The 13,231-nt window shown below is 34.5% G+C and overlaps 1 long non-coding RNA gene across 1 annotated transcript; it reads right to left on the reverse strand.

Moving 5' to 3' along the window:
* Positions 1–2,015: 2,015 nt before the first annotated feature.
* Positions 2,016–4,763, reverse strand: LOC122583976. The gene is made up of 8 exons (XR_006321367.1): positions 4,711–4,763; positions 3,821–3,883; positions 3,225–3,311; positions 2,905–3,049; positions 2,737–2,831; positions 2,599–2,662; positions 2,424–2,505; positions 2,016–2,347 (listed from the first exon to the last, which is right to left on the reverse strand). It is a non-coding gene; the product is annotated as an uncharacterized LOC122583976 (long non-coding RNA).
* Between the last annotated feature and the right edge of the window lie 8,468 nt (positions 4,764–13,231).

Genomic DNA, 13,231 nt, shown 5'->3' on the forward strand with positions numbered 1-13,231 from the left:
TTTCTTGAAAAAAGAAAATATCTTAGTACTTCCACTATTTAAGTCTTACTCTACATTTTTTTTTTCTTTTAAAAAAGAAAAAGAAGAAAAGAGTTTCTGTTGTTGAAGCTATCTGACAATACAAAGCTTGATTTAATACTTCTTTAAGTATTTAACTGTATACAATACAATCAAGTTATTATAATAGTCCTCGGTTCCTAACCTTTGTCCGACCACTCTCCACGACTCCACATATAAAATTCCATATTCATTGTATAAATTATGAATCTGGGACAATAATCTTCTATAAAATTGTCCAAATTTAAGTACTATAATAAGCTTTGAACATAAACCCAAGTTTTCAAAAAGAAACTTTTTTTTTTTTTTTTTTTTTTTATGGAAGAAGCTTTGATGTGCTATATATGCGTGAGGGATTATACGATCAAGTATTGAGATATCCTCATTTCAAAGATATGAATATCAATGCCTTGACAAAAAAAACTAAGTGGGGTTGAAATATATTTAAAAAAATTGCGATGTGGGGAATTTCGTTCAAATTATGGGCGAAACAACACCACATTCATTTTTACCTATATAATATTAAAATAATAAAACTTTTGACAGTAAAGAGTAAAACCTCAATATTTGAAGTTTGTTTTCGGCCTATACCTATTTGTTAAATTATATGTAATTACACATCATTCTATCATAACTTTGACTCTCATTGCACTATGCTCCAATTCTACATGTTAGAGATTTTGTTGCAAGATTGTAGATAAAGTAATGTGTGCAAATTGGGTAGCAAGTGTCAAAGTGTGAAAGTCAAAGTGAAGATAGGACTTCTTGATGCAAGAATTTAACGTATCTTATTCTATGTGAAGAAGAAAAATAGTAAACTAGTAAAGGGACTAAATGTGTGCAAATTTGGCTACTGTAGTCCTGTATGTATAAAAATGACCCATTAGGCACATTACATAGTTTATTTTATTTTATTTTTTTTGCTGTTCATAATATTTTTGCAACGCCGATTTTTTGTAACTTGGCACTTTGGCCACTTGGGACATGACCTGACAACTCATTCTATCATCACATTTGATTTTTATAACTGTAAAAGGCCCGGAATCAACGGATTAAAGCTCGGTGTATGTCTTTCGGCGTAACTTACATAACAAACCCCTATCTTTCTCTGAGTTGCAACAACACCCCTATCTTTGTTAAAAGATAATTGATATTCGTACCTCAAAAGTTGATACATTTATCAAACAATACAATTATTAAAGCATAATGTACTAGTCAATAAAATATATTTGTGATAGATTAATCAAAATTTGTGATACAAATATCACCCCTTTGTTAAAACGTTTTCGTCATGTATATATGCCAACTTTTGCGAATGACCCCATCATATTCTTTTTAATATCCTCCCAGACAAAAATCAGAAAATCATCGGTATTGAATGCCGGTATTATTTGGTATTTGGTTCTATTTTTTAAGGTCTCGGTGCTAATAATACTAACCCTTATACCAGCATGGTCGGGTCTATAGTATGGTTGGACTAGACGGTACCTTTTGGGGCCCCATGATGCAGATCAAAGGTTGGGTCGGTGGAATCTATGTGCCAATTAAGAAAGTATTTAGTCTCACGGCCTCATTAAAGTGTAGTGGCTGAGTCAATAATGGAGAATAAGCTTGATGGTTTGTCGTCTTCTACAAACTACTACACAGCCCTTAATTAAGCTCGGTTAAAAAGCATATTAAAACCCGCATAACAACCGAATCATATGCGGCGGAGTCCTATTAGGTCGATAATAAGACCCGCTATGAAACAACCGGGACCTATTAAACATATTAGAACCCGCTTTTTCTTGCCCGCCAAATTTGTTATAGAACTCGCCTTTTCCATTCAGAACCGGATTCTATATTATTTAGCTTTGCTGCTTATGCTTTTACCATCATCTTTACAGTATACATTACATAATTAATAATGCAAAATATCAATAGCAACTTAAATCAAAACACTATAAAACCACACATAATTTATAGAAAAAACTTCAATAACACCAACAAGTTTACAACAAGTAACATTCAAAGGTAGAAGGGAAAAAAAAGACAAATGAAGTATTCCTACTGCACGAAAGTAAAATATCCTTAACTATCATACTAGATATAGTCTAATAAGTCAAGTCACCGTGGTGTTTCGCTAAACATAAAACATCCCTTCATATACTCGACGGAGTCATGGACAGTCTTTGTACTTCAATAACGCATTATCTTTCATTCCAAAATCAAGGGAGCTGAAGTACATTTTTTAACAGAGCAGATTTGTTAACCCATGTATGTTAAACCTTGTGTAAATGCAGGAACAAACCTGATAAAGAATCTATACGCAATGAGATGGTTTTGTGAAATTAACAAGTTGAAAAACGATTAAACCATGTACTCACATTGGGACCTTGAAGCAACGTTGCATATAACCATCACAAGATGCGATAACTATTACGCCCACCAACCATTTTGGCGAGTGCTCTAAATAGTGGTAACAATAAGTATACATTAGACGAATAACTATTGATATATTAATGGCAATACATATACACATATATAAATTGGATAATGTACCTCAACCATTGTTCAAACTATACACCCATTTGAGTCAACACCATCGATATACCTTGATATAGTCCTAGAAAGTAAACAAAGCGATGTATGAATAGAAGAAAATTACAGTTGTGTATGCATACTTAATATACTTTATACCGTAAGATGTGAGTTCTTAAACCACCATCTTCTTCCTTTCCTTTAACTTAGCATTGGCAACCAAAGCAATCCCACAAAAGAACTTTTTTGTAATGCTGTAAACATATTATAAACAAACTACATTAGTAGGCTTCAATGAAGTGAAAGAACACTTAATAGACTTTTTACCTCCGAACGTTTCAACCTAGCCGTCCAACAGCCTTGCTTCTGCGATTTTATAGCAAGCGAGAGCAGTCTTAGACAATTGATTTTCTGGAGGTTTGTGATAATTATACTCAGCTGCCACTCCCTCTACCAATAGAGAAAAAGAATCCTAGTGATACAAGTTCTATATTAATACTATTAAAAAACTTCAAATTAGCCTTATAATGGTCCCCTCTTTCATATATGACTAACAAGAACATGTTAATCATAAGTTACATAAACATAATCGATAGATAAAGTAATTCAATAACAATTGAAAATAGACTAATGACCTAAAGAGTTACCTCAACACGAGTACAAAGTTCTACTTGCAAGCATTCCAGTTGTTGAAGCATCTTTAACATTTCACTTGACACCGGATCTCTAATCACCTGTTGAACAATTTAAAAGTAATGTCGTATAGCAATGCCTTCTAAAAGAAAATGTCAAATATGAAAAGACATGAAATACAAAGCTACAAATTATAAAATTACCACTTGGTCTTAGAATTATATATGGTTCACATTATCAACTTTCAATTATCATTGTTGTAGCTGCAACATACTTGATTGAGTTAAATGTGGAAATATTACCAATTCACTAATTAGAAAAATAATTAAAGATAAATGACATAATCTAAAAACTTACTTTAGCAATAAAGAGGAATGTCGTTTCTACTCATTTATTGATTATTTACTCACTTAAAGCACACCTAGATAACATCTCCAGCAACATGCCTATTACTACTAATTATGTACGTAACTAGTAATCAGTTTCTAAACACACAAGCAAACACCCCTAATTTATCATGCACACATGGGGCAATAGAAATACGATATATAACATATCTAATTCTCGTCACTTAAAAGAACTTGACATAAAAAAAACCACGCTCACTTACTTAAACAAGAATGGCTGCAATCTGGCTTTCAGTGATTTCATGCCTTTAAGGTAAAATAGCAACCTGCAACATGGTAAGAGCAATTATTGCTTCTTATTAACTACAATGCAACTAGAAACAATATGTTGCCAACAAGTATGAGTCAAGAAATCATTTCAGTAACTTACTAGAGGTATCCATATGTATTTCATCATAAGCTATAAAAGTATCAAACTAGTACATAAGAACTTGTTTTACTTGTGTTTTGTACTGCTTCATCCATGAGAACAGTTGCCCATTTCATTTAGCGACTCAAAAAAATCAGAAAAATGTAGTTCTATCTAATGAAAGCAAAGAATACAATTTTGTATCGTAAAATCCAACACACGTCATCCTAGACAAATACAATGAAAAATGTGGTTCTAGCACATAACAGTAAACGATTACATGATTTTAAAAACCAACAAAAATAAATGAATGTATAATAAATTATATCCCTCTTACAATTTGTTTTCAAGCTAATCATTGTAAAAGGTATAAAGCTAATTCATGTGGTTCATTGATAATCATTTTATGAATATAAAGGTAACACAAGACATTCCAACATTAGTACAAATAGAACAATAATTTGCTCATGATTCTATAGATGGGTATTGGTTATTCAAATACTAGAATGAAATGCGTTTAAATTAGGATTCTAGTATTCTAAATCAAACTCTATGGGTATTTTAAAGGAGTGGGTTCGAAACCAATGGAAACTAAAGCGATTGCAGATTATAATCCTGATAAAGAAAAACCCCAAAAAACAAATACATTAAATTTACCTATTAATTATGTAAAAATATTAGAGAACCTGCCGTTTATAAGCCCTAAAAATTGACGGAGTTTAAAATTGCTAAAGAGAAACATACATGATTGTGAGAGAGAGCGCTGAACAAGGCATGTGAATTCATGGGGGTTGAAAGGGGCCAGGGAAGTAGGGAACGAGATAATAAAGATTGATGAAAGCACATATAGTTTGTATGATTTTGAAATTGGGGAAATCTAATTTGAGAGAGGGAAAAGCCAATGTTCAAATATTTTGGGACGAAATTGAGGCGGGATAATAAATCGCGTTATCAACACGAAGGCATGTTCTGTTTGGTATATGATCCGGTTTTTAGAGGGAGCGGGTTCCAGTTTGGGTGTTCTATCTAAATGGTCTTGATATTTTCCGGTCAATAAGAAAAATGGGTTCTATCTAGGAGGTTTTATTTAGATGGCTTTAATATATCACAGTCAATAAGAAAAGCGGGTTCTATTTAGGGAGTTTTATTTACATTTATGTAGTAGTAATTCAACCGGCTAAAACAGTGGATCACCAAATTCAATTTTGGTTCATCTCACTTAAGTATCACAAGCGTGTTGTCATGTCCAAACCAAGACACAAGTAAACTGGAAACGATCTAATGTTTCCTTTGACCCAGGTGGCTTTCGACTCAAGTGGCTTCGAGTTGAAGACAAGACTCGAGGTCTAGTTCTTTTCGAAGAGAGGGAGAATGATGCGGTAGCATTTGGACTTGGACTCAGTCTGACCGATACCTGCATGGAATAATCGGAAATGATGCGGAACCATTTTCGATATTGTTTTCATTCGTTATAACTCTTTAGTTTCCTACATATTTAATTTAGTTTATTAATTATTTGAGTTACCTTGTCATAAATATCCTCTATAAATAGGATGTAACTTTTGTTAGAAAATTAGTTTTTAATAAAATGAAAAGTTCCTTCCACCCTATACACAAGTGTGTGTGTTGGTGAGTGTAAAATTCCTAATTTTTGGAATCTATTTGAATCAACGAATTTTAGAATAATTGTTCCTAGGTATTTTTAGAATCAAAAGGATTCAATTATTTATCTCTTTTTTCTCTCTACATCATTTGGTATCCATTTTCCTCTCTACGTCAATTGGTAACAGAGCCGAAAATCCTGACGAATATGCCTTCTGGTGATGATATAATATGTAATTATCCACCCATGTATGATGAATACAAGGATGAGGATTGGTATCTTTGGTTTGGATCTCATGATTGTCCATATGGCGAGAAGATCGATGAAGAAGATTACATGCCAATTTGAAAAATACCCAAATATCCGTTTATGTTCGTCCAGATTTGCGCAGTTGCGGGAAAACTAGTGGCACGGATTCGTTCTCCCTTGGATCTCTCTGATTTTTGGATATGTGATCCACGACTCATCGAAGCGGGATGTGACTGTTGGGATATTCAGTTGGAGTTTTCTACAAAGAGTTATGGTTGTTCGAATTTGCTGTAATTGTTGAAGAAGGTGATGGATTAGATGGAGATGTATTGGATATTTGTGTCATTAAGGTGGCTACGGGTGGTGATTTGGTGAATAAGGAAGTTCCCGTATTTCAATCCCTAGGTACAGAAGGTGTAAAGTTTGGATTAGACAAGATGTTGAAAGGAGTCGATATTAATGGGATTGTGAAGAGTTTGATAAGTTTTTATTATACTAATATAGATGGACTAGAAGTTAAAGAAAGGAGTAAAGATCATGAAGAATTATTAAATAAATTGCAAACTAGCAAGTAGCTAGTCGCTAAAGGTACAATTACAATTACACATACAATCTAGAAACGAAACCAATACAACAGTCTCTAAACTTAACCCGAAACATTGACTGCAAGAGCTTCAAAATGAGTGAAAAAATTCATGCCTTCTACTAAAAGGAGAAACGATAAAAACTCCCAACCAAAAAGGACTGAGCCACCAAAAAAAGTTATGGAAAGGATTAAGAGCTTAACCAACATCAATATGTCAACCATAATACTCACCTTCTCTATCCGATCTCACAACTTTTATTTTTATGATCAAGTTGGTTTAAAACCAAAGTTATTAGATCAATAAAAGTCTCTCAGGGTTCAGATCAGATATAGGTGCATATAACATGAATAATCGTTAATGAATGTAATAAGTGATATATGTTCTAAGATGGTTGCGGGATAGGGGCCACTAACATTAGAGTGAATTATTTCCAACAAGTTGGAACTTCTATTGGCTCCTTTCTTAATCCCTTAAGCCATTGAATATATGTTTTAAAATCACAAAAGTCAAGAGAATGTAATATTCCATCCTTTATGAGTCGTATCATGCAAACTCGTGAGATGTGGCTAAGGTATTTATGCCACTACATGGAGTAATTCTCTTAATTAGTTAGGTGATTTTGTCTTTGTTTTAGTTATGTCATCAATATTAGGAGACAACAAAGACTGTGAGAAAAAATATGATCTACTTCTAACTTTTACAACAATCCACCCAAGAAACTAGGACCAAGGAATTCATTATTATGAGTAATGACAATCTCGTCGTAACCATGAATAATTACATAACTTTCAAGGTCTTAAACTAGAGAAATAGATACAAGGTTCCGAGAAATTCTCCGTACACATAAGGTATCCACTAGTCTAATACACTTTCAAGTGTTTATATGTAAATCATAAGTCTCCATGGTTTCAACATATAAGAGATCAATCCTTCCAACTCTAAGCTTTCTTTGTTCATGTGATAGCTTTTGAATTGTATGGAATCCTTATGTTGAGTTAATCACATGAACCATAGAACTAGAATCACTCACACATGTATTAGAAGATACATTAAACATAAAAGAATCAAATATTACATGAAATAAGTAACCTTTCTTAGCTAGCTACTCCTTGATTTTAGGGCAATCTGGACACAATTAAAATTTGTAGTTAGGATTGCTCGTCAAGGACTCAAACTAGAGGTATAAGCACCATGATTAGCCTTTTGAACTTTAATTTGCAGTCTTATTATTGTTATATCTTTCCTCTTAATGGAATTAGCAGTGGTAGTAAGGTGAACACTTTAGGTTGGCCCAACTTAAGGCGACCATTTTCTTACACACACATTGCTATTCGTTCACTCATCAACTATTTATCCTTCATAGCATTATATCTAATTTTTGAAGGTGTCGGAATGAGCAAGCAATGAGGTCATTATAAAACGCATAAGAAAATTGTCAGAGACTTCCATTTTAGGACTTTTAAACTTATGAGTCATGTCAGTCATATTCATTTTGTGTTCACAAATACTGCTATTTCCTTTGTATTTAAGCTACTTGCATACGCCTTATACATTCCCTCAGATACTATGATTGATGAAGTTCCTGATCATCATTAGTGACTAGTGATTTGCCTTTCCCACTTTCTTAAAAATTCGCTTTATGAGCTGCGAAAAAGTTAGCAGTAATAGCAGTGGGTTCATTATGGCGAATGACATAGTCAAGGTCTAGCATCTCCAGAGTTAGAGGTAATTAATCCTTTCATAAAGCAAAGTTTGCATCAATAGGCGACTTAATGCCTAAGTTAGGTACTAGAGTGGAAATAAGGAGGATATCAATTTATGATACAAGTAATAGAAGATTATTGAAGTAATGCCTAAAACTAAAGGCAATAAGATTATAGTGACATAATTAGCTATCTAAGGCAGACTAAGCAATATCTATAAAACTAATGGAACTAAAGTAATGCCTAAACTTAACTAAGGGCTAATAATAATGTTCCTTATAATAACATAATTAGATATCTAAGGCTTATTAAATAATGTCTCTAAAAGTAATAGAACTAACGTAATGCCTAAATACGTAAGAGGCTAGTAATGTTCCTTAAAGTAATGAGACTAAGACCATTATACTAATAAAGCCAGTGATAGGTAACCTATTGTAAACACCAAAACAATAAGTTGACATAAGGCTCTACTTAGATTTACATCACCTTTGGGCAGAAGTAACTAATATCTAAGTACACATGAGCATTAGGGTCATGCGGCACAACGCTTATCTTTTGACCTTTGGGCACAAAATTAAGAATCGTGTATCTTATGCATGAAAAAATATTCCTTTTAGCACACAAAGTGTATTAAATCACCTTTGGGCAGAATCAATATACTTAGTGTTCATTATCCAAAAGGAAAAGAGTGCACCATGAGAATCATATTTGACCTTTGGGCACAAATGATGAAACCATGTACATTAGTGCGAAGCCCCCACACATTACGGGGGTCCGGGGGCAGCGCCCCTGGGAGCGGGGTCCAAGGTCCAAGGGGCGGCAGCCCCTGGCTGGGGTCGAGCTGCCAGGTCAGCGCAACCAAAAATTTTTACCCTTAAAGTGCTATGGTAAAAATGTCTCAGAAAAAATTATTTTTGAAAAATTAGAAACAAATTCAGCCACAAAATTATAGGGTAAAATAGTAAGCACGAACACATTCATCAGCTAAGATCGTCTTAAGTATAATACGAACTTAAGTAATAACGTATGATAAAGTAAGTACGAAGTTAAGTAATAGTTCGTGATAATGTAAGCACGAAGACATCAGTAAGTCGTGATGACATAGGCACGAAAACATCATCTAAATCGTGAATAGTAAGCACGAAGATGTCATAAATCCGTGATGATGTCAGCACGATGAAGTCATAAACTCGTGATGACGTAAGCACGGGTTTTTAGTAAGTCGTGTATGAAATTAAGCTGAAGTTCGTGAGATGACATAAGCGCGAAGAGGACATAAGCACGAAGATGACGTAAGCGCGAACATAAGCAGAAGGCATGATGACGTCAGCACGAAGTGAACATTTGTCCGGGATGACGTCAGCACAAAATAATTCAATAATGAAATCTGATTTAGTCGCCAGGGGCTGCCGTCCCAGACCCCCGTAACTTAGGGGCTTCGCACTAATGTACGTAGTCTCATTATTTGTGCCCAAAGGTCAAATGTGATTCTCACGTTGCGTTTTTGTTCCTTATGCATAATGAACATTAAGTATATTAATTCTGCCCAAAGGTGATTTAATATGCTTTGTGTGTCAAAAGGACTATTTTCATGCATAGTATCCACGATTTTTAGTTTTGTGCCCAAAGGTCAAAAGATAAGCGTTGTGTTGCATGACCTTAATGTTCATATTCACTTAGATATTAGTTATTTCTGCCCAAAGGTGATGTAACATCTAAGTAGAGCCTTATAAGCATATTGTTTTGGTGTTTACAATACGCTTACCTATCACTAGCTTCATTACTATAATAATGGTCATAGTCTCATTATTATAAGGAACATTAATATTAGGCCTACTTATTTTAGGTATTACTTTAGTTCCATTACTTTAAGATACATTACTTAGTCTGCTTTAGATAGCTAATCATGTCACTATAAGAACATTACTATTAGGCCTACTTATTATAGGCATTACTATAATAATCTTCTATCACTTGTATCATAAATTTATATCCTCCTTATATCTACTATAGTACCTAACTTAGGCATTGAATCCCTTATCGGTGCAAATTTTGCTTCATGAAAAGATTAATTATCTCTAACTTTGGAGATGCTAGACCTTGACTGTGTCATTCGCCATAATGAACTCACTGCTATTACTGCTAACTCTTTCGCAGCTCAGAAAGCGAATATTGAAAAGTGCGATAAGGCGAATCGCTTGTCACTAACAACAGTCAAGAACTCCAGTAATCTCAGTATCCGATAAGCTACCAGTTCAAGTAAACGTCTAAGAGGAAATAGCAGTGTTTGTGAACACATAATGAATATGACTGACATGACTCATAAGTCTAAGAGTCCTAAAAATGGAAGTCTCTGACAGTTTTCTTGCGCACTTTATAATAACCTCATTGCTTACTCATTTCGACACCTTCAAAATTAACTATAACTCTATGAAGGATAAATCGTCAATGAGTGAACTAATCTCAATGTGTGTACAAGAAAAATGTCGCCTCAAGGTAGGCCAACCATGAAGTTGTTTACCTAACTATCACTTTTAATTCCAATAAGAGGAAGGATAATAATAGTTGTGAAGTCCCCTCACACGATGGTTTAATCCACGAGTGTAGAATGATAAGTCAAGTATTGAACTAGAAAGGACTAGTATCACTTTAAATATAATGCAAGTAGATAAATAAAGTAATACGAGACTTAAAGCAATAAATAAGTAAATAAGTCAATGGTAAGACACAATGTAATTTTCAAGTGTATTTTATTTATTGATGTTAAATAAAATACAAGATTGTTGTGGAACCTAGATAATACAAATGAAAGTATCTAAACAATCTATGAATTACAAGTGATCTATATTTGCTAAATAATCTCTTTGATCGAAATACTTAAAGTTGTGAAGTCTAACCGAAAGATCGAGAGTATTTAGGCAAATTCACCAAATTGCAAAAAGTAATTTGGACAAGGGAAATGACTTGGTATTTATAGGCAAAAGAATTAATATTAATTATTTTTTCCGTACAAATAAAGTTTCATACATTTAAGAATATAATATTTATTCCTTAAATGTATTGATTAAAGTACAAGAATAAAGTCACATTGATGTGACCTTTCATACTTTAACCAACCACCTTTACACGCATGTAAGACTTTTAACAAGGGACAAATATATTATCCGGATAGAAGCGTGTAAAGGTAAGCAAGTCAATTCCTTGTAATCAGTGTTCAGACTTGTAAGGTCTAGAACACTAACAAGGACTCCTGTCAGGAGATTTGGTAAGACTACCAGTAGGCTCCGCCATTTGTCAGTCTTCTTTCTTCAGACTTCAGTCTTTGACTTCAGTGAGAATGTTCTTCAGTGGGATGATCTTGATTGGAGTGAAGTCCAGTTAACCAATCTGGTGGAATCCAGATTCCTGTACAAGTAAGAAGTTCACTGGCCTTCTATTATTTCTGGACAAATCTTTAGTAGAGCTCCAGTCTTCACGTCTGGACCTAACAAATTCCCCCTATTTGTTCAGAAATTATGCAAGGATTCTCAAGCTTCTATCTATACAAGTTTGTGCTTGAAAAATCCTTGAACTTTTGACTAAGTCTGATTTAAGTTACTGGAAAACACTTTATAGATCATCAGTGTTTCCAGTTTATATATTTTAACTTTTGCTAGACTTAATCTGATCAAATACTTGTGGAAATAAAGCTTGCAACTTATATATACATACATCAACTGGTGAGAAGTTACAACTTTACATAAAATAAATACAAGTACATAATAAAGAGTTAGGCCCTTCTCTTTTTAGCATGTCCTGAAGCTTCTTCAGTGGCCTTTCTCTTTGCAGCAAGTGCAGATGGAGAAGACTCTAGAACGCGTATTCCAAGAGACACTTTCATTTGTTGCTTAAGCTTCCAGACCTTCTTAATTCTTTTCAAGAATGCTTTAACATCTGGAGACACATCAGTCTCCCCCCTGAATGTTAAGCCAATTTCCTTCAGTTCTAACCATCCAAATGACTTGACTGAGGCATTCTTCCTTTCATCAACAAAATTTCCTTCCCTGGTCAGCCTCACTTCAAACTTGCTCATTCCTTCATCATTCTCAGCCAACTTAATTTCAGCACTCGTGATCTTTCTGGCATTTGCCCTGAACGCCATTAGTTCATTGTACTTCTCTTTTTGTTTGGCCAGCTGGATTATTTCTTCAATTTCCCTGGATACTTTGGTTTGTTCAATGACCTTTCTAACTTGAGCCCTATTTATAGTTCTGGAAGTATCCAAGGGAATGAAATTACTGATGTCTGCATCTTTGGAGGACTTGGTTTGTCTGGCAGGTGCCTTGGACAAACCTTTTATTTTCTTTCGGTATTCATTTTCTAAAGCTGCAGCATTCTTCCTCACACGATTCTGGAGTTCAACTAACTCCTCCTTCCTCTGAGCAATGAGCTCCAGCACACTTACACCATATGTTTCAGAATCATACATTTGTTTTTCTTGGGAATACCTGGAGCGAATATGCACATCATCCAGTGCATCAAGACATTTGTGAACTCTGGGGTCTTCCTTCATCATTTTGTATATCAACTTGAATCCCCAATCTACCAGCGTTGTAAGAGTTCATCTTTTTGATTTTTCTTGAAAATCTCTATCATGATGCACTCTTGCTCCAGTCTTTTAGAGTTGTCATTATCAACATTTGGCAGTGTGCTGTCCATCTCTTCAGTCTCTTCACCAGACACCACATGTTTACGTCTGAAACTTTTCAATGTGGTTGGGATGTCTGGGAAGTCCTCAAAAACTGGCTCACTGGCATCAGTACCAGCAGCCTCTTCTTCTTGTACAACAACCTAGGCACTGGTATCAGTACTGATAACCTCTTCACTTTGCACAGTGGCTTCAGTACCAAGTGCTTTCTGGGCTTCTTGTGCACTGGCATCAGTACCAGGCACATTCTTTTCAACCACCTTTATCCATACTTCAAGTTTTCTTTGAAGATCACCAGATTTTCCCCCTTTGGAATGATCTCCAGTCTGGGACGAGAGATGATTCCATATCTGGTAAAGAGTATGTCTATCTGAAGACCGAAGGTTCTGCCTGCTATTGGAGTTGTAATATTGACAGTTTTTCTTAGAGCCACAAC

This window comes from Erigeron canadensis, chromosome 9 (assembly GCF_010389155.1).
Source record: "Erigeron canadensis isolate Cc75 chromosome 9, C_canadensis_v1, whole genome shotgun sequence".
NCBI classification, from domain to species: domain Eukaryota; kingdom Viridiplantae; phylum Streptophyta; class Magnoliopsida; order Asterales; family Asteraceae; genus Erigeron; species Erigeron canadensis.